The following is a 21,431-nucleotide window of genomic DNA, read 5'->3' as shown; positions in this document are numbered from 1 at the left end:
TATTTCGAAACTCCAATCCCTTGCAATAAAGGCCATTATGCCATTGGCCTTCCTAACCCCTGCTGCAGCTGGCCTGCACAGGAACAGGCCTTCTGGCCCACGATGTTCATGCCAAGAATGATGCCATGATAGTGCCGGAACTTGGCGACTCGTTGCAAGCTGCTCTCAGTGTGAAAAATCTTATCCCGCACACCTCCTTTAAACTTTTACCACCTCACCTACCATCTCAAGCTATGCCTTCTAGTATTCAACATTTCTACCCTGGGAAAAAGATTCTGGCTGTCTACCCTATCTATGCCTCTCATAATTTTATATACTTTTATCTGGTCTTTCCTCAGCTTCCGACTCTTCAGAGAAAACAACCCAAGTTTGTCCAACTTCTCCTTTTACCTAATACCCTCTAATCCAGGCAGCATCCTGGTGAACCTCTTCTTCACCCTCTCCAAAGCCTCCACATCCTTCCTGTAATGGGATGACTAGAACTGCACGCAATACTCCAAGTGCGGCCTAACCAAAGTTTTGTACGACTGCACCATGAATGACTTCCTGACTCTTATGCTCTATGCCTCAAGTGACGAAGGCAAGCATGCCATATGCCGCCTTTACCACTCCATCTACCTGCATTGCCACTTCCAGGGAGTAACTTTTTGCAATTTGTGCATAATAATCCCTCTGTTCTTTGCTCACCTGCAACCTTTCTCCATATAACAGTCTGCCTTTACCGAAGTGCACAACCTCACAGTTTCCTACATTAAACTCCATTTACCAAGTTTTTGTCAACTCATTCAACTTACTTACATCCTGTTGCAGAGTCAAAATGTCCTCAAGGCAATGTGCCTTCCCACCTAATTTCTTGTCATTGGATATCTTACACACTGCCCCCTCATCCAGGTCATTAATACAAGTCTAAACAATTGAGGGCCAAGATCTCATCTGTGGAGCACTCCACTAGTTACTTCCTTGAAGCCTGAAAAAGACCTATTTGTTCCAATTCTCTGTCTTCTATGCTAACACATTTCCCCAAGTACCATGAGCTCTGATCTTGTGCATCTTGTCAAATGCCTTCTGAAAATCCAAATTCACTGCATCTACTGGTTCCCTTCCATTGACTCTGCTTGTTACGTCCTTAAAGAACTTTAGCAAATTTGCAAAACATGGTTTACCTTTCATAAAAGATAAGATAAGATATTTACTTATTACCACATGTACATTGAAACACATAGTGAAATACGTCTTTTTGCGTTACTGAGAATGTGCTGGGGGCAGTCCGCAAGTGTTGTCACGCTTCCGGCGACAACATAGCATGCCCAAAACTTCCTAACCTGTATGTCTTTGGAATGTGTGAGGAAATCGGAGCACCTGGAGGAAACCCACGCAGACACAGGGAGAAAGTACAAAGTCCTTACAGACAGAGGCCGGAATTGAACCTGGGTTGCTGGTGCTGTAATAGCGTTATGTTATCTGCTACACTGCCGTGCCTGCCTACTCACTACCATGCCTGACCACTTCCTAGAACTCGGTAGGTATAAAAAAACTTCAACCAGTGTCTCAACTGTCTTTACAGCTACTTCCTTTAAAACCCTCAGATGCAGGCCATTGGGACCCAGTGATTTGTCTGTCTTTAATCCCGTTTGTTTTTCCAATACCTTGTCCCTCGTGACAGTGATTGTTAGAAATTCTTCCATACTGTTTGATACTAGCCCATCAGATATCTTTGGGATGTTTGCAAAGTTCTTCATCGCAAAGACAGATGCAAAGTATTGATCTAATTTAGCTGCCATTCCTTGTTCCCCATTATTACTTCCCCAGTCTTGCTCTTCAGTTTGTTACTGGAACCATGTTACTTTATATACTCTCATCTTTGACTTAATAGTTTCCTTGCCCTCCTTTGTTAAACACTTTATACATCTTTTTCCTGGGGAACCCTCTTTCCAGTTGCTGAGCACTATGAATTAGCCATTTAAATATCTGCCACTGGACATTCACTGACTTAACCCATAGTGTATTTATCCACTCCACTCCATGGTATGAAGGTAGACAACTCTACCATTCAATGTGGTCATGGCGGATCTGCCCCAGGCCTCAATTTCTTTTCTGTGCCAATTCCCCATAACCCTCAAATCTCTAATATTTAAAAATGTATTCATCTCCTTTTTAAATACTTCCAGTGATCTAGCCCTACTTCTCCCTGGGAGTGGAGAATTCCAGAGATTCACCATCCTTTGAGGGAGGATGATGAGTAGTAATGAGAAGGATTGTTTTCTTGCCACGTTTGACCTGAAGCAACGAGAAATTATGAGAGCTGGTGTCAAAGCTGAGGACTCCTCTGGCTAGTCCCTCCTGCCTGTATACCATTGTACTTCCCACTCAGGTCCTGCTGATGGGAGAGAACGTTACCATGGGACTGTAATGGAGTGACCCGGTATGCTGTCTGTAATGTATGACTGTGAGTACCACAATGTCAGGCTGATGATTAGTCAGTGTGACAGTTCTCCTCCCTGGATAATTTTGATGGCTTTTTTTTCTCATGCATCCACTAAATTAAGAACTCGTGCAGTACCTTTTACAATCTCTGCACATCCCAAATGCTTTACAAACAACTGGGTGCTTCTGAAAAGTGGTCACTCTAATAATGTTTGATACTCTGAACTAAGATCGTTAGGAAATTTACGACACAGCAAAAAGCCCTTAAAGCTCATCTAGCTTTTGTCAAACTTGTTTTTTTAATTGCATGAGTCTAGCAGATTTTAAACCTCTGCTGTCTAGTGCTGGGCTCATAGTTTAAGATAAACAATCCAGTTAAGTCTACTATCAATCTGGTCGAGACCAGCTAAGTCAGCATAGCCTAAGAATGGAACCTGAAACTTCCTTAGCCTCTATTCATTACTGTTTTGGCATTATAGCTGAGCATTGGAAAAAAAATAATCTATCATCACAAAGAAAATTCCACTGGGCCATTCCTTCACCAGTCATGAGGCCTCCAAACAAAATTAAAAATAAACTGAGTCATCTAAACTCTTGGGAACCAAGGTTTTTATTTTTGCCTTAGTGCTACGCAGGCTCCAAGATGGCTTGATGATTAGGGCAAGTGATTTGGAATGGCATTAAACCTGACCACAGATGCTGGAAAGTTCAGATACACATTACTGCAATTTGCTGTTTAAACGTTGCCGGGTCCCAGAGGCAGGGAAAACACTGGTTTCTGTGCAGATTGTGGGTGATAACAATCCAGTTGCTGAAACAGTTCACTTGTTTTATAGATGGGGGCTCTACATTGCGATGCGTATCAGAGAAATAAATGAAGGCAGGGCCTTGTTATGACATCTGCAGTGTGACTGCCTCCATTCCCTCCACTGTGAATCAGTAATCAAAGATAATGTCACAGGACACCATAAGGTCTTTGCGTTTTGGCATTGATGCTGTTAAGTGGCAGCACTGGCTACAACATAAAACCTCAACTCTTGTTACATGGGTCACGACTGAAATGGATACAGGAGTCAGGCAAAGTGAAAAAGCAACTTATGCTTAACTACAAGTCAAGCTTTATTAGCCTCACCTCAACCTCCTCACAAAGTCTTCTGTATTTCTGTATAAACTGCAGTCAAGCAGACTACAGGTACAAAGGTGATTCATGATATTTATAGACCGAGTCATAAAAACTGGCAATGGAACTAGTCATTAAAACCTGGCACTAAAAATTGCTCACAAAATGGGCTCTGGTGCTGAAACACAAGCTGGATTTCTCACTCTGAAAATTTTAATGGAATTGAGTCTCATATATTTAGGTCTTTAACAGTTTTAAGGACAGGCACTTCAGATCAAATGGAAGAGGCAAAGGGCCTGTAGAAGCTGCAGAATCTGTCCATCGTGTTGGGAACTGATTGCTCCCTCCCAGTACTGCAGAATTGGAATCACACGTTGTAAGGAAGGAACCACACTGTATGCTCAGCTCATCACAAACACGGATTATTTGGTGCCGTATTAAATTTGTCTAAAAATAACTAAGAATGAAAAATAATCAACTTCATATATCCAACACAAAAGTAAAGAATATTTATTTGGTCAGGCAAACAGTTCTGTGAGGTGTATTTCAGGAGCATTTCATTGCGCAGAGAAAGTGGGAGGACTGTTCCTGTGTCATTCCAGCCCAGAGCTATGGTTGAAGTGAAATCATACATAAGGACATAAGAAACAGGGGCAGGAATAGATCAATGGCCCCTTGAGCCTGCTTCACCGTTCAATGAGATCATGACTGATCCAAAATCATTGTAATGCAGGCTCACTGCATGGTTCTAATCTATTTGGGTCTTGGCATCAATCAAAGTGGCTGAATATGAACAACACCCCCATACCACTGCTCCTGATGTTACTGTTACTATTCCCTCTCCCTCCCCAGTTCAGTGTCATTCCCTGCTCTGACCAACTAATGATGGGGTATAGGATTTGGCAAGCAGCCACTTTGAGATTCTGAACTAAAGTCAGGAAAAGTCTTGTTGTCAATTTTATATACTTTTTATGCATGTTTTGAGACTTCTTGTTTTCTGCAGATGAGGATTCCATTGCTCATTGGTGCTGCCTTTTAATGCTAAACCTGCTTGCTTTATCTTAGAGACATTGACACAGGGCTTTCAGAATCAACTGGAGCACTGGAGTTCCTGCCCCCACCCCACTCATGCACCCAGCTGGTGAATAGTTCAGTCTGTTTTTCAGAGCCTAACCAACATCAGGTCAGGAGAGGGATGGAAAGGAATCAACCAACATTTCAGCTCTGCCTGGTTACTATTTACTGGAAAGTGTGAACATATTGGTGTGGCATTAGGGTAACTTCAAGCTTTGCTGAGCTGTGACTTTAGAAGCCCCACCTACCCATTCTCCATCTTGGCAAAGAGAGGGGTAAATGCTGTTTGGACAATGCACTGAAGAGCAGCTGAGGGGAGAAGGTGGTAAGAGAAAGAAACAGCTGCACTCAATTATTGAGGGCTGTCACATTCACAAATAGGTTGCTTCACTCCTTCTGAGGAGGACAGGTTTTCTGTAGGAGCTGGAACACTGAGGATGAGGGGGTTAACTGCTGTTAGACTTGGAGTGTGTGGGGAACAGGGAGGGGATCACTGCCGGATCTCAGGGGTTTGGGAGGGATAACTGCTGGATCTCAGGGGTTTGGGAGGGATAACTACTGGATCTCAGGGGTTTTGGGAGGGGATTACATGCTGTTAGATGTTGGGGAAATGGAAGGCATTATGTGCCGCTGGATTTTGTGACCCACTGGATCTCCCCATTTCATGATGATTTTTGTTAATGGATGAAACTTCTGTGGAGCCCAAAGATTCCAAATCGGAGTTCCTGATACCCAGTCTTGAACTGTGAAACCCCACACCATAAGCCAGGTTGACCATGCCTACCCAGTAGTGTAGGCTTGAAGGTGTCATCCTTCCCTCCTTCAGTCTCTGCATCAGCTTAGTTTTAAACATTTCCTGTTTGAACCTCATCATCCCCGCTCTCTGAAACCTCCTCCTGACTCTGCGAGATATCTGCCAGCATCCAATTCTGCTCACTCAATCACCTCTAAGTTTAAAGATGCCACCTTCAGTGGCCAGACCCTCACTAGCATAGAGTCATACAGAGTCATAGTCATTCAGCACAGAAACAGTCCCTTTGACCCTCCATGACCATTCCAATCATCCAGTACCCCATCGTACACTAATCCCATTTACCAACACTTGGTCTGAAGCCTTCTAGATACTTCTTAACTGCTGTGAGTGTCCCCGCACCCCTCCCCCCACCGCCACCCCCGAGAGCACTCCAGATTTCAACCACACTCTGGAGAAATTTTTATTTTGCCTCTGATTCCCTCTTCACCTTCTTACTGCTGAACAGAATAAATGATCAGGAGTCTGAGCAGCAAAGAAGCACATTCTGTCTCCTCTGTTTAGGGCATTAAAGGAATAAAGGTGAGGGATACTGGGGGCAGACAGTGGACAGGAAAGGGCAGGGAAGAGGATGGAAAACAGGCTTTATTTTAGAATCAGGGTTCCTGTGCACGTATCTGGGCCCGTTTTTGAACTGCTTTAAAACAGCTGAAGTGAGGGTTTTGTGGTTAACCTTACAGGTTACCCCTGCAAGGACCTTGCTTTTCCTCTCTGCTCCTTTAAATCACTTCTTTAAACTCACCTCTTTGATCCAAGCCTTTGGTTGACTATCCTAATCTCTGCTTGCGTGGCTCAGTGTCAAATTCTGCATTATAATGCTCCTGGGAATAATAGATAAAGATGCAATATAAATGCAGGCTATTTTTTGCATAATAATGAGTGATTAATTGAGGAATTTGCCTGCACAAATGAAACTCAGAATGAAAATGGAGTTAAAGCTCTTCCTTCAGTATGCCTACGTAATGTGATCTTCATCCAGTGAGACTTCCCCATGTAGCTTTACTCCTCTACCCCACTGCTCAAGTTATTAAAGATAAATAAATACCTTAATTACTGGGAATGCAGAGGTTCTCTCTGTTCTTAAGATGCTGCAATATCAAACTCACTGGAAACTCTTTATTGAATTTGGATCCCAGCTGGTACTGTTTTAAGGACCTATATTCCAAGTATGTACTGTACTTAGAGATGATACACAGGGAACCAATGGTCTATTAAAATTGATCTACACCAAGTCAAACAATTCCATGTGCTGTGGGAACTTGAATTAGGATGGGTTAATCAACATGGATGCTTTGAGATGCATTTTAAGAGCTGATGATCTGTATAAAGTTATGTGACGTCCTCCACCATGAGTTTTAAAATATTTCATCTGTGGAGGCAGAAACCAAGGATATTGTGAGTGCTTTATGAAGATTTATCCCAGCCGTATTGTAACATGGTCAAGAATAGTGGTGTGAGATGGGAGGAATTGCCAGTGAGGTGGACGTCTGCTTGTAGCAGGGAAGGGAGACTTGGCTCTTGGGGCAAATACATAATGACTGAGCCAGGTTAGTCAGTGGAGAGTTGGTCTGTAGCAAGTGTGATGAAAATGCCAGAGCAAGGGAAAGAAGTCAATCTCAAAGACAGCCGAAGATAATGATCTTGTATGATGCAAAACTTTCTCTTCAATCTAGTGGATCCTGTGCCTGACCATACTCTGAGAGCACAGTCCTCAGTCCTCTTTGTCTTCTTTGGTTGAATGCCTCGACCCAAACTCAAACCCACATATTGATCCTACAAGGCTGCTGCCTCTGTCCTTAGAATTAAGTACTTTGTGTCTCATTGGTTATTCCTGTGCTTGGTTAAGTATGCAGGCCACTGGTGGGAACTTCCTCATACTTCCTCATTTTAATTTCGTAAACATGCACCTGGCCCTATGTGGTATCTGCATCATCAGCCACCAGCGGCAGTCCTGTGGAAAAAGGATAGGGGAAGGAGATAAAGTCATATGGTCATACAGCACAGAAACAGGCCCTTCAGCCCAACTTGTCCATGCCAACCAAGATGTCCATCTAAGCTAGTCCCATTGGCCTGTGTCTGACGAATGTCCCTCTAAACCTCTCCTATCCATGTACCTGTCCAAATGTCTTTTACATGTCGTTATTTAAGATATTAAGAGATGATGGAGTTCATACTGTAACTGGTTGCATCCACCCCAGATCTACTAGAAGACTTGGGGGGTGGGGGGTGGGGGGGACTAAGTCAAGATCATTGCCATGTTTACAATGTTCCTGCAGTGGCTAGCCTCTGCCCTTCCCTTTGTGGCTGCTCCACTCATGTTACTACAAATAAAACTTTCAAAATTCCCTCTCAAGAGGAAAAAAAATTGCATGGTGTTACATTTTTTGATCATCAAAAACAGAAGACAATTTGCAAATCTGTGTCAGCAATAACAGAAAAATCTGGCCTTTGGTGATGCTGTTTCAATTCTTGGATATAAATAGGAGCTGGCAAGGACCACAATGACCACACACACACAGACACACACACAGACACACACAAACACACGCAGACACACAGACACACACACACACACACACACACACACACACACACACACACACAGACGCGTGCACATACACACACACAGATGCGCGCGCGCGCACACACACACACACGGACACACACACACAGACACACACACAAACACACAGACACAGACACACGCACACACAGACACACACATACAGATGCGCACACACACACACACAAACACACACAGACAAACACACAAACACACACAGACACACACATACAAATGCACACACAGACACAGACAGACACATATGGATGTGCACACGCACACAGACACACACATACACACAGATGCCACACAGAGACATGTACACACACACACACATACGCAGATGCGCGTACACACACACACACACACACACACACACACACACACACACACACAATTATAAACCTGTGACTTTCCATGTCATGAATGCTAATCTGTAAAGTTACAGCCTGTTTGATGCGATCTATAGCTTGTCAGCTTAAGCTATGATGCTAAATCCTTTGGTAAACATGTGTTAATATTAGTTCTGGCTGCTGCCTAAGACTGTTTTGTGAAGAATAGTAGCTCAATTCATAACTGTGCGCAGTAGGAACCTGGAGAAGTAAAATACTGATCTCCTTATAGAAGGCTTTATGAACTCCGAAGGCAGTAATTTGTATCAGCAGTGTATTATCATTAATGAATGCATGTGTGTTTTGGCAGTTTAGTATAACTCAGGGAGGGTGGAGGAGGTGGGTGGGGGGAGGGTCTGGAGGTTAGAGAAGGAGAAAGATGTATGGAAAATGTCTGAGATCATTTTTCATAGCCCACTTCCTACACTTCTGATTTACGTGCAGCTGGAACATTTACTAAATTAAACGATGCTGTTAGCTCCAAGGTCTACAGCTTTGACCATTTGTATTTCTAACCACACTTTATAAACTGCACACAATAAGTTTCATGCAGGTTTGTAAATCATAATGTTTCACGCAGTAATTTGATAATCTGGCCTGCGTTTATTGACGGACAATAAAGATCTATAAATCTCTGAGGAGTTTTTCTCTTTTTTTTAACCTCCCCTAATCTTTCCACCGCCCACCATCCACAATACCGAGGCTAGTGAATGCTCACTAAGATATGACTCTGTGAGGGATTGCATTTGCAGATATCTTGACCAAGCACGCATTACTCTGAGGTGAACTTTATAAGATTGTGTGCTGTAGGGCAGCTCTGTTTGATCCTATTCTCACCTTTAAACTCACATTTATGTTGTGTCTTCCATGACCTCAGGTTGTACTTAAAGTGTGTTGCAACTAATAAAGTGCTGTTGAAGTGTAATCATTGACGTAATGTGGAAAAAGTCACAGCCAACGATGCACAGCAAGCTCCCACAAACACCACTGTGTTAACAACAAGATAACAGGTAGAAATTTGTACTCTGCTACTCAAGTCAATGGAATTGAATTTCAGAAACAGAGCATACCTTGTGTTGACCTACTCCTTTTAATGACATTACAACAGCTGGTGAATGTTGCCTAAAGATTGAGATCTTTGCTTGGAAAGTTCACAGGACAGCACTTGAAAATCAAAAAAAGAACTGCAGATGCTGAAAATGTAGACACAAAAACAGAAAATGCAGGTTAGGTAGCATCTGCGGAGAGAGAAACTGAGTTAAGGTTGATGGCTCTTCCACAGAACAGCGTTGTTAGGTTTCCCAGGGTAACATTGGGCTGAAACTAAAATTATCAGGTTGTGTTGATGAATTTGTAGCCAAATGTGTTTCAGTGATATTGGTTGAGAGGACAATATTGGCTTGGGCACTGAGGACAACTCCCAAGCTCATCATCAAAATAATGCTACATGGAGATCTCTTACGTCCACATGAGAGAGCAAGAGGGGCCTTGGTTAATCCAAGACACGACAGGCTCTCAGTGCTGCCCTCTAGTGTCACCCTAGATTTTGTGCTCAAGCCCCAGCACCTGAATCATAAGAAAACACGGTGGGATGTTTCATGGATAGCTAGTTCAATACTTGCTTCCCTCCCCAAGGTAAATTTCATCCCCAATGCTTTCAGAAGAGGAGAGATTCTGTTCATTGGGAGGAGAAAAAATAATGAGCAGCACTGATTATATGAAAATGTAAAATTGTCCATTTTGACAGGAAATACTAAAATGAACCATATTATCTAAATGGTGAAGATTGAAGAGCTCTAATATTAAGGATCTGGGTATCCACGTGCGTTGTTCACGCAAGGCTGGTATGGAGGTATAATGGCTAATTAGAAGAGCTTAACAGAATGTTATCATTGCTAGTGGAATTGAATACAAAGTAAGGTGGTTCTGCTTCAGTTATAAAGGGTATTGGTGAGACCACATCAGGAGTATTGTTCTCCTTATCTCAGGAAGGATGTTAATGCATGGGAAGCAGCCAAGAGGGGGTTTAGTAGACTAATACCTGGAATGGATGGGCTGTTTCATGAGGAAAGGTTGCACAGATGAGATTTGTATCCACTGAAGTTTAAAAGAGTTTGAAGGAACTTGATTGAAACAAATAAGATCCTGAGGGGCTTTGACAGGGTGGATGTAGAGTTGAGGTTACAATCACAACAGCCATGGTAGAGCAGACCTGAGGGCTGAGTGGCCCCCTCCTGCTCCTAACTCAAATGTCCGTCCAATGTAAGAGTTGTTTCTGAAAACTGTTTTCCAAATCAGCACTGCTTGATTCACTGTGGTGAACACGAAAAGTCACATACAGTGAGAATAAGAAGTCACTTACCTCTTTATAATTAACCTCTGAAGAGTAATAGATGTCTGATTCAAACCACAGGATCTAAGCTAATAGAATTCACCTCAAAGGTTGCGAAAGTGTTATTAATTTGTAATCCATGTCTGAACCAAAGTTACTTGATGCTGCAGTTAAGAAACCAGCTCTGCATTATCAGAGAAAACATTGATTATTATTGATTATGTGAATATCTCATTATTGAGCCACACTGGTGGGGAGGGTGGAGTGGCTGGGGTGAGGGGTCAGGGAGTTCATGAAGTGGGTGTTGGTGGTGAGGTGGTGACTGGTGAAAATGGCCTGGGATATGATACTGAAAGCCTCTACTTAATAAAAATTAGGTCAGGCATTTTCATGATTCCAGGATTTCCCAAGGACCTTCACTGTGAAGAACCACATGCAACAAAATTAGATGTAAACCAGTTAACCTGGCTTAAGCAGATTATTCTTTATGTAGCTATCACTGGAAAAGTTGGCATTTATTTCCAATTCCTAATAACTAAGGGAGTTGCTCAGCCATCTCTGACATCAGTTAAAAATAATGACATTGGTACTAACTTGGAATAACATAGAAGTTAAAGTAGGTTTGGACCAAAGTTCTCCTTCAGTGAAGGGTATTTGCTTATATGATGAGTCAGCAGTGTTATGGTCACTTTAACTTCTTCTATCCTGATTACTATAAACTGAAATCAAATTCTCAACTGGTCCAAATGGGCTTTGGCTCATAATCTCTTGCTGATCCTGGCCTCTGGATTTCGAGTTTATCCACATAAATATTACTCCTTCAGTGATGTTGACTGAGAAATTAAAGTTGAACGAAATACCAGGAAATCACCCACACTCTGCTACTATAACATGCTGGATAGACAAAACTGCGTTTTTGTATTTCATCTGAGGAATGAAATCTCTGACACTGCAGCGTTCCTTCAATACTGAGCTGAAATGCCAGCCTGGATAGTGATTAATTCTTTGCAGTGTGACTCAAAACCACAGTCTTTTGATTCCGTTCACACTAATAACTCTTTTCAGTTTATCCTGTGTTTGGCTACAGGATGGCTTCATTCCCTGACATCATAAAGAACAGGCAAAACTGTATGGCAGCATCTGGGAGTTGAAATAAAACGTAGCGACTGAGACTCCAATCTCCTTGGTAGTCTTGCCCCCAACTGCTGACTAAATAAAAAGTTTGTGTTATTTTATACATGCCCTAGGTTATAACTCAGAGCTGTCCCATAAAACCTTGAAATGAACATTTGTGCTTTGAATAAAAAACCTTTTTGTTTGTCTCCTGCCCCCACACATTGAAACATCTCCAAACAATTTCATTGGTATTGAGAGTGAGGAAAGTAATATACAACCCTATCTTTTAATTTTATGGGACAGGCCTAAAATGAAAATAAAATAGCTCTCTGGCTGTGACATTAATAATGTGTCAGGCTAGACATTCCTTAAATGAGGAGGATAGACATATTTGGCCAACAAAGTCCTCCTTGAATTTGTGAATGAATCAGCTTGCAGACTTGAAAGAATGGAAAGTCATAACTAAGCTGCATGAGATTAATTGCCACATGGTTTATATAATGGCTTTGTAAAGGTGTATTTATGTAAGGAAGTCATGCTGAGATTGTACAGGGCTTTGATGAGTCCTCATTTGAAATACTTTGTGCAGTTTTGGATTTCTTCCCAAAAAAAAGGATTTCCCTTGCCTTGGAGTCAGTGTAGTTCAGATACATTAGGGTGATTCCTGGAATGAGGTAGTTGTCCAATGAGGTGGGATTGAAGAAGATTGCCCTAAACTCACTAAAGATTAGAAAAATGTGAGGATCCTATTGAGAAATGCAAGAATCTGAGAGCCAGTGACCTTGTAACTGCTGAGAGGCTCTTTCCTCTTGTGGAAAAATCTGAACCAAGAGGCATTGTCTCAGGTTAAGTGGCTGCCCATAGAAGACTGATTTCTTTACTTGGAGGGTTGTAAATCATTGGAATTCTCAATGTCAGAGGGCTGTAGATACCCAGTCATGGAGTATATTCAAACTGAGATTGATAGATTTGAGGATATGGGGATCAGGCAGGAAAGTGGACAATGCACAGAATAAGCCATGATCTTATTAAATGGTAGACCAGGCTTGAGGAGCTACATGGGCTATTCCTGCTTCTATTTCTCATGTCAATCTCTTGTCTTAGGACTGGTTGAGAGAGTGAATATTTGGCCAACTACATTATTCGTGGTACTTCTGTAGGCTGTACGTTATGTTGATGGCAACTCTGTCTCTATGTTTATCTGGGAAGTGTTATTCTGAACATTGAATTGGGCTTCAATGACAACTGGATCAGTGAGTTTTATGCCTCATGCTTCATTCGTTTCAGGCTGGTTTAGATACATTCCCCCCATGCATTTGAAGGTTACCATTGACTATACTTTTGTCTTTTAAGGATTAAAGCTTCACAGACCAGCAGATGGTCATTACCTCAAGTTGTGCATCCAACTTCTATCCAGTTGGAAAAATGGGATTGTCTTCTGTTTCATACCTGACATCTGTCAGATTATCTTGGGTGGGCCAAGGGGAAAACTTTACAGAAAATTACTTTCCTCGAGAATTCATTTGGGAACTCTAAAAATGGAGTAAGCAGCCAATGGCCAAATTGACGAAATGGCCAAGCAACCTATTGCTGAGACAAATAGTCCTTATTTACTTTAGTGCCCTGTTTTATTGGGTTGTGTAAGTGAAAGGAACATGGTTGAGTTGCATGCACTGAATCAGGAATAGAACTGAATGGAGGATTTAGGATGTTGGAAGGAAAAGATGGGGATATTCTGCTCACCAAGGATGAAGGGGAGTGAGAGAAGTGACAGAATCACACATTGAGAAGTAGTTTATAAGAACTGGTGGGAATGAGGGGTGTGTAACGGGTGAAAACTCCACATCCAAACTACCATAAAAATGTTGTCAATTATCTTGTTTAGGGCCCATACGAATAACATTATCAACTTGTGGCATTTTATATCAAAGAAATTTGCAATGGCTATAATATCTTTTGCTGAGCCGGGCAATTTTTTATGGAAGAGAAGTTCTAGTATGTTATCAGGTCTCCTTGAAACTTCCCAAAGAATCTCACATACGATGATTTACTTGTGAAATTGACTGACATCAGTAAAAGTAGGAGTCATTTTGCAAACTCCCAGATCTCATAAGCCACATTGAGATGAGTGCTAACTAATAAAATGTTGGAATTACCCAGCAAGTCAGGCAGCATCTATGCAGAAAGAAAGAGTTAATACTTCCAGTAAACAGGTGGCTGAGCACTGCACTCCTTTTGCTGTTTATGCTGGGCTACTGTCAGCTGTTCTGCATAGACTCGAGGTGCCATCTCAAATGCTCCTTCTCCACTTTGAACTGTCATGGTCCAGGGATTCCCAGGAGCCAATGTGGACATTGCTTTTTTGCAAGGAGATTTTGAGAATCTCCTTTAATCTTTTCCTCTGTACTCCTGGTGATCTCTTCCCATGAGTATGCATTTGCCACTCACAGAAAGTCAAGTTTGCCCAGGCTATATGTAGAGAGCGGAAGTTGGTCTGGAAGATTTGTAGTTTGAATAACGCTGGTGCCAGAAATGTTCAGATTTGATTTTCCTTTGCTGAGGCGAAGAGGAAAACAAACTGCCTTTCAGGGATGGGAACTGCATGGGAATGATAAATAGTGGAGAGTGGGCATGAGGTAGGAGTGCCTGAGTAATCTGTGTATCATACTCATCCTTCTTCGAGTTTTCTTCCATGCTTCCCTGATTTGAAAAATAGTTTTGACAGAATATAATCCAATGCACCGTTGAAGATGGCAGTCAGCCATGATAGTCGTGTTTAAATTAATGTTGATGTTTTCTTTTTAAATTTAATGAATAAAAGACTGTTGCACACAGTGAGAAAGGAGGCAGTGTGCAGCATACATTTAGAACCAATTTCACATCCAGCTCGCCTTGGCTGCCAAATAAGGCATATTGCCCTATTAAATAGAATATGCTAAATAAATGTGAAGCCTGAACTGTATCTGAACTAAAACCAAATAGTGGAAAAGTATGTCTTTAATGTTCAGTTGACACTCCATTTATATGCGTTCTGAATTGACAAAGCCTCTAATATGTGTGTAGTATAAAAACACAAGCATAACACAGCAATCTTGTTCTATGGGGTAGGTGAATGTGGACAAAGAAAAGCTCCATTGAACCAGATGTGTTTATAACAGAACTAATTATCCTATTAGTGATTGTGTGTGGACCAAACCAGCAAGACTTCGAAAGAGCTTTACTAAATGGAAATATTAGCAGGAATGCTCGCGTTCAAGTTAGATACAAAGTACTTTGATCTCCTAATGTATCTTTTCCTTCACATCTCAAAGTCATGCTAAGCAATTTTGGGGAGCTATTCTTTAGCAAAAGCAAGGTTCACATGAAATGCAGTATTTATTTTGCACAGAGAGACTTCAAATGCAAATATTTTCTTAAGTGATTCACTTCATGGCTGGCATGCACAGTCTAATTTCAAATCCATCTTAAATCTGTCGGACTGGACATTCTTGCCTACACAGACTCTCATATCAATCAAATTTATTAATGTAAAAGAAATATTCACTCCCTACCTCACTAATAAATAAGATAAAGCATCTATTCCAAATCGCCCTGCTGTGTACACTCAGTGTGCTAACTCCTGATCTGCTCCTGGGTCTCATGCCAATGTTTTCACAGGTGATGCACTCAACCTCTGAATTTTACCTATTAGATTAGATTAGTTTATTGTCATAAACACCAGGGTGCAATGAAATTCCTTGCTCACATGGAGCTCACAGAGCAAACTGCACACGTGGTAATAATAAATACTAACAATAAATACAACGACAAGCACAAAACAACCGACTGGTGCAAAGATTGTAGTGCAAATTGAAGTGGTGCAAAAAGAAATGCAAAAGTGACAATAGCAGAGTAACTGAGAGGTAGGATTGAGAGTCTGAGAATGTGGCAGCACCACCGGGAAAGAGATAATTGATTCAGAAATCTGATAAGGGAATAAGTTATCCTTGAGTCTGGACAGCTGGGCTTTCAAGCTCCTGTATCTTCTCCCAGAAGGTAGAAGAGAGAAAAGGGAATGGCCAGGTTGAAGAAGACCTTTATCCACCTGGGAAGTGTTTGTACACTAGTCAGCTCTTCACCTGTTTGCTGAGCCTAACTCAGGAACTTGCCATACCCAGGAGTCAGTGCTGGAAGCTGCAAGGCTACAATGGTATTAAATGGTCACCTTATACCGAGAGGGAGCACATTGGTGTCTGTGTGATTCATCCACTTTACTGATAACCGCTGAGAACAATGACAGAACATTTACAGTGTGAACCAATTTCCATTCATCTTCATTCATCCTGTGAGGTGTTGATAGTGTGAGTTAAAGCTGTGAAATGCATCAACACCAACACTAACATTAGTACAAGAAGAGGCTGTTGCCTGGATTGGAGTGTATTAGCTTTCAGGAGAAACAAACACTCTGCTGGAGGAACTCAGCAGGTCAAGCAGCATCTGTGGAAGGAGAGGAATTGTTAATGTTCGGGAGAAGTTGGGACATACTGTCACTTGCAAAACTGATCATTATTGCCCATTATTGCACAGAAGATTCAATAGGCAAATTCACAGGATGGTTCAGAAAACACGCTCGCTGAAAATCCCCAATGGAGATGAGAGAGCCTCTTCATGGCTTTAAAGTAAGAAAGCTCAACGTGCTGTAATACATTTCCTTTTTAAGAAAGTTTTAATGGAAGAGCATGTCTGTTTGTTTTAAATTAAATTTAAATCTCTTTAAAAGAAGAAGCAACAGGATTTCATATGAGTGAGCTAAATGTTGAACAGTTCTGTGCTTAGTTTTTTTTACAAATGCAGTGATAGAAGAATTTAGGAATAAAAAAATAAAAACAGGAGTAGGCCGTTTAGGCCCTTGAGCCTGATCTGCCATTCAGCAAGATCATGGTTGATCTTCCACCTCAAACACAGGTATCCTTCCCTACCCCCCATAATCCCTTGATTTCTTCACTGTCCAGAAATCTATCATCCTTGTTTTGAATAAGTTATAGAGCCATACAGCATGAAAACAGGCCCTTTGGTCCAAATCATCCATGCCAACCAAGGTGCTTTCCTGAGCTAGTCCCATTTGCCTGCATTTGGCCCAAACCATTCTAAACCTTTCCTATTCATGAACCTGTCTAAGTGTCTCTTAAACGTTGTAATTGTACCTCTCTAACTTAATCACATCCTTTCTATAGTACAGCAAGATCTGCACACAGTATTCCAGGAGTGGTCTCACTAACATCTCAACCAAAGTGCTACCCCACTGACACTTCAGCCATTTGTCCAACCTCAGTTCTCAAGAGGAGGTCAAGTGTTGCCCCCTTCTCTATAGTAGGGCCATCTTCAAATTGCTTGAGAAAACTTTCCTTGACACACTTAACAAATTCTGCCCCATCCAATCCCTTAGCACCATGTCTGTCCAAGTCAATATTAGAAAAGTTAAAATCATCTATAATTCCAACCCTATTATTCTTACAGCTATCTTCAATCTCCCTCCTCTAAGATCATGGCTGTTCTAATCTTGGCCTCTCTGCCACTTTCCTGCTCTCCCCCCCACACATCTTGACTTCCTTGTAGTTTAAGCCTCCATCTTGAATAAATGTAATCATTCTGCCTCCACAGCTCTCTTGGGTAGAAAGGTCCAAAATTCATGACACCCTGTGAATAAGGGGGTTGTGAATCTTTGTAATTCATTTGTTATTGTACAAATCTTTTCTGTGAAAACCTGAAATGGCAACCCTTATTTTGAAACTATGCCCCCTAGTTCTAGATATCCCCACTATGTGATACATCCTGTCACCACCCACCCCTGTCAGCCCCTTCAAAATCTTATATGTTTCAGTAAGATCACCTCTCATTCTTCTATACTCCATTGAGTATTGGCCCAATCTGCTCATGTCCATTGTGCCTCTAAATGGATAGAATCTGCACTGGGGGGAGCTGGTTGGCGAGAACCCAGGCAAAGACCCTCCTTGTGGCTGACACCAGAGATGCCCTCTCTTGAAGATGCTCTTGATTACAGCATCTCTGAAGTCCACTGGCATATCCTCCTTTTCCCAGTTTGGGAGATGAGGCTGTGGATTTACAGCTGAAGTTCCTCTCGGCCCGCTCTTAGAACTTCAGCAAGGACTCAGTCAGCTCCCAAGACCTTATTGTTTTTCTATGAGTATGAGGAGGAGGCAGTGGGCAAAGATAGAGAGGTAACCAGCTCCTGCTGATGGAACACTGTGAAGAACTCCTTAACTGTTGCTGTGTTGAAGATGAGAGTCCTTAACTCCATCCCACCACAAATTTCAGAAGCTAAAGTAATAACATCCAATGACAGCTCGCTCATAGAGTGGCTTCCTGAGATGTCATCGAGATCAGCTCCTGATCTTCCAGTGGAAGGAAGAATCTACAATCTAGTGCATACTGAGATCCAGGAATGCGTGCTTGCCCTACAAAGGACCCATGAGAGAAAGATATTGCGAACCTCTCTTGCAAACAACACACAAAAGGATTTAGTTTACATGGAATGTTTATAATAAAATATAAAATTAGAGGGTGACATGGAAAACACTGGTTGTAAAAGTATTTGGCTTCTTTTCATGACATTTGTTATTGTACAATTTTTTTTCAGTGAAATTTGATACGATCAAAATTACTTAGTTCTTCAAAAATAAGTCTTTGGTGAGAAGGATATTGAGGAAAAGTACTTCCACTTTGCAGTTTTATGAAACTCTGCAACAAACAATTTGCTGGAGGAACTCAGCGAGTCGAGCAGCATCTAATGCAGGGTTTCGACCTGAATCGTCGACAATTCCTTTCTCCCTACAGATGCTGCTTGACCCGCTGAGCTCTTCCAGCAGAATGTTCGTTGCTCCAGCTTTCTCCTTCTTTTCCCCTCATGAACCTGACAACTGCTGCTTCCCTTCTGACATTTCTTTCCCCCATCACAATCCACCTGCTCCTATAATGCGCCATCCTTGATCCTGACCACAATGCATCTTCTTACCTTCTCTTAGGCCCTGGGCCATGCTATAATTACCAGGCTCAGTGTACACCTTGGTTAGAGCTGCCTGACCTTCATCCTGAACAAAATGTTCTCCAGGAATACATCTCTTTCCTAACTCAAGGAGTAGGTGCAGTGAGGTCAGTGTGGCATGATCAGGCCGCTGGTGGGATGTTGAGCCCGTCCTCACCACTATCAGGGTTGTGTGGGGTCTTTGGGAGGGGACGTAGGTCAGTGGGCCCTGAGTCTGTGGGGTAAATCTGGACCAGGATTTCTTTTAAATTCAGGTCTGTCTGGGCTCAGGTCTTAGTTTGGCAATCTCTCCTCGTACATCTGGTCAGAGTCTGAGATACATAGTCATTCTGAGCAGAAGTCCATGCAGGGCTCTAGATTCCAGCATCTGCAGTCTCTTGTGTCTCCATTTTGAAAAGTTGCAGTTTTTTTTCAAACATTGATGATCACCAACTGCCTTAACTGTCCATTTTTTATTCATTAAAGAAATTATTACCATGAAGAATTTCAGAAGAACGTGACAGTGAATTAAAATTCAGACCAAGGAATTCAATTAAACAATTCCCTATGGGAGCTGGTGACAAAACAGATGTGATTGTCAGAGGAAGCTCAAAGGAAAGAATTGTGTAATTAAAGGTAAGTCACCTAAAATGGTGATGCGCAAATTGTTAAAAAAAACTCAAATCAAGATTTAGAAAGAAACAGGTTAATCTGTGACTGTCAGCATGGAGATATCGAGAAGGCCATATACATGTTAAACTTGACATTTTGAAGATAACAAGGAGAAGCAAAGATTTGATGTAGTCTTTATAGATTTTAACAGGGTGCTTCTAAGATCCCACTTGGCCTATTGATCTAGAAAATAAAACAACATGGAATTCATGGGAAAGTGGCAAACTGGATTCAAAGAGCAAAAAAAAACCTTGCAGATGTTGGTAGGATTCAAAATGTGTTCAATGGGTGAAAGCAAATGGAAATGGTTGAGGGTAGTTTTCATTAGAAGAAGGCTGAATACTGTGGGTTTCCACAGGGATCATCACTAGGCCTGTTGCATTGCATGGGATCGAGCAAAGAGTTGCTTTAGATTTGAGGTACTGATAAAGAAGTTTCATTTGGAGCCTGCATTGGAGGTGTGGTAGATATTGAACATGGATGTTTGAGGCCATAGGAAGGTACCAGTCAATTGGTTAGGTGGGCACAAAATTGGCAAATGGAATTAAATCCACAGGAGTGTGAGATAATGCATTTGGGGAGGGTGAATAAGCCAAGGAGAGGATAAGATTTCTTTATTCGTCACATGTACATCGAAACACACAGTGAAATGCATCTTTTGCGTGGGGTGTTCTGGGGGCAGTCCACAAGTGTCACCACGCTTCCGACGCCAACGGAGCATGCCCACAACTTCCTAACCCGTACATTTTTGGAATGTGGGAGGAAACCGGAGCACCCGGAGGAAACCCACACGGACATGGGGAGAACGTACAAACTCTTTACAGACAGTGGCTGGAATTGAACCCGGGTCGCTGGCGCTATAAAGCGTTACGCTAACCACTACATTACCATGAAATAGCTGATAAATGGTGGGGAGTAGTGCGAACAGGACCAGAAGAACCCAGATTGTATGGATCCCCAGTGAGAGTGAGACGGGTAAATAAGTTTGTTAAGCAAGTACGCTGGATATTTACCTTATCAGTTGAGGTATAGATTATAAGAACAGGGAGGGCATGTTGGAAATTACACAGAACACTAAGTAGACCATAACTGGAATACTGTGCAACACACACAAAATGCTGGAGGAACTCAGTGGGTCAGGCAGCATCTATGGAGGGAAATGAACAGTTGATGTTTTGGGCCGAGACCTTTCATCAGGACTGGAATACTGTGTATTGTTCAGGTCACCACACTGCAGGAAGGGTTGACAGCACTAGAGAGAGTACAGAGGCAATTTATGAGGATGTTGATAAGGCAGAGACATTATAGTCATGAGAAGAAATTGGTTAGGCTGAGCATGGTTTCTTTAAATGAAAGAAGACTGAAGGAAGATTTAATTGAGATGTATAAAATTATGACTGGTCTAGATAGGATGACCAAAAAGATTTATTTCTCTTAACAGAGATGTTAAAAACTGGGAAGGATATAGATTTAATTTAATTGGTAGAGGGACAAGAGGGGAGTTGAAGGAAAAGTTTCGCCACAAGAGTGGCGTGAATCTGCCACCACTGGTAATTGACTTGTGTTTGGCAAGTGTTCAGAAGGACATTATTCTGTCCTCGTGCCTAGAGTTGCACCTTCCGCAGAACTTTACTGTTCTCTCAGCTTTACTTGTGCAAACTGGACAGAAAAGAAGTCATATCGAGGACAACTTTCTGAACAGGGCTTGCTCTCCCCCTCCTCTACACCCCCTCAGGATTTTATCCATTCGCATCTCATGTCTTCAACTGGGTATTGGGTCTCTTATTTGCACATTCATACCTGGTTTAGGTGTAAGGGATAACTCCTTTTTCTCTTGTATGTTGGTGATATACTTCGGGTTGAGGGTGGGTGTCATTTTTGAATCTTAGCAGGCTTACTGGCATTG

At 42.0% G+C, this 21,431-nt stretch overlaps 1 long non-coding RNA gene across 5 annotated transcripts in view; it reads left to right on the top strand.

The window, feature by feature from the left end:
* Positions 1 to 1,273: 1,273 nt before the first annotated feature.
* LOC127567506 (uncharacterized) overlaps positions 1,274 to 21,431 on the top strand; it is a 45,276-nt gene continuing 25,118 nt past the window's right edge. For 2 of the 5 annotated variants that reach the window (XR_007955888.1, XR_007955890.1), the window contains exons 1-3: positions 1,274 to 1,519; positions 2,372 to 2,446; positions 19,340 to 19,489. This is a non-coding gene — a long non-coding RNA (uncharacterized LOC127567506). Of the gene's footprint in view, positions 1,520 to 2,371; positions 2,447 to 9,260; positions 9,395 to 19,339; positions 19,490 to 21,431 lie in introns of those variants that run through there. The other 3 variants (XR_007955889.1, XR_007955892.1, XR_007955891.1) reach the window with 3 other exon arrangements.

The sequence above is a fragment of the Pristis pectinata genome, chromosome 2 (assembly GCF_009764475.1).
Source record: "Pristis pectinata isolate sPriPec2 chromosome 2, sPriPec2.1.pri, whole genome shotgun sequence".
In the NCBI taxonomy this organism is placed as follows: Eukaryota; Metazoa; Chordata; class Chondrichthyes; order Rhinopristiformes; family Pristidae; genus Pristis; species Pristis pectinata.
The sequence above is the reverse complement of the archived record's forward strand: the minus strand, read 5'-3'. Positions and strand labels throughout refer to the sequence as shown.